The 1,489-nt window shown below is 31.3% G+C and overlaps 1 pseudogene; it reads left to right on the forward strand.

The window, feature by feature from the left end:
• The first annotated feature begins 906 nt into the window (after nt 1–906).
• The window catches only part of LOC123508616, a 2,971-nt pseudogene continuing 2,388 nt past the window's right edge, over nt 907–1,489 (forward strand).

Consider the following 1,489-nt stretch of genomic DNA (forward strand, 5'->3'; position numbering starts at 1 on the left):
TCTAAACAACTGTATGAAACAAATTCTTCTGTTTGTTAATTTGGAGGGCAGTTGTAAGCAATACACTTATTTATTCCACACAAGGCACAGGTGCCAACCTAAAACCGTAGAAAAAAAATCCAGCTACGTATGATTAAGAATTAATAATAAAGCAAGCATACCCAAGAACTTTTCACAGCGTGATCTATACATTTAGGTCCTCTTCGCCTTCATCCACAGCCACCAAACATACCTGCTGGAAGCTACACTCATCACTTTACATATAGATTACCATTACCCTTTTAAAACCAAATGTTATATATTATGGATTAACATTTTATTGGCTTCAGATAACACGAGAAAAGGCTGGGCCACCAAGAAATCAGCCAGATCAGATAATGGGATTTTATCGACGCTCTCATCAAGCACGCGGAAGATTACGCCAAGCCCCACATTGTTGAGAAATCTCTCACAAAATAATAATAATAATAATAATAATAATAATAATAATAACAATAATAATAATAATAATTATTGTTATTATTATTATTATTATTATTATTATTATTATTATTATTATTATTATTATTATTATTATTATTATTATTATTATTATTATTATTATTATTATAATAATAATAATAATAATAATAATAATAATAATAATAATAATAATAATAATAATAATAATAATAATAATAATAATAATAATGATGATGATGATGATAATTATTATTATTATGGTGATAATAATAATAATAATAATAATAGTAATGATAATAACAACAACAACAACAACAACAACTAGCAGGAAACACTTGGACAACCTTAATAAAATTATCAGTTATTGGATTCCTTGAGGAATCCAATAACTGATAGGACAAAACAAATAAATAAACTTCAAATAATTACTGCTATACTACTACTACTACTACTACTACTACTACTACTACTACTACTAGTAGTAGTAGCAGTAATAGTAATAGTAGTAGTAGTAGTAGTAGTACTTTCACTACTTGAACAGACAGACAGATAGACAGACAGACAGAGAAACAAAGACGCAGACACGCATACTATAATAAGTACGTGATGAACGCCTGGCTGTCTAGCCTAGAGTGGCGAGACTGTTCAGATGTGTGCACCACGGATTCTCAGTAGTGACAGTGAAGACACGGCATTATAAGTCATTCTTTCGTGATACCGAAGCCGCTTATTCTTCTCTCTCGCGTAGGTTGGCTTTGTGCTTACAGTTGCTGGCATCACGCTCTTTTGTTTTCTTAGTCTTACATTCAGTTATTTCGTGCTCTTGCGTTATATTACGTGTTGTTGTAATGGTCCATCTAACATGTCATCAGGTCTTTTGTTTCTTCATTGCCGTTAGGTTAGAAACTCCATAGATTGACATGAGGTTATTCGAAAATATATGCATTGTGTTTTGTTTAGGATTGACAGTTAGGATGGCTGTTGTAGAGTAAGTCAGGATAACATCGCCAAAAAGCAGGCATCTTCA

Source organism: Portunus trituberculatus, chromosome 25 (assembly GCF_017591435.1).
Source record: "Portunus trituberculatus isolate SZX2019 chromosome 25, ASM1759143v1, whole genome shotgun sequence".
Classification (NCBI taxonomy): domain Eukaryota; kingdom Metazoa; phylum Arthropoda; class Malacostraca; order Decapoda; family Portunidae; genus Portunus; species Portunus trituberculatus.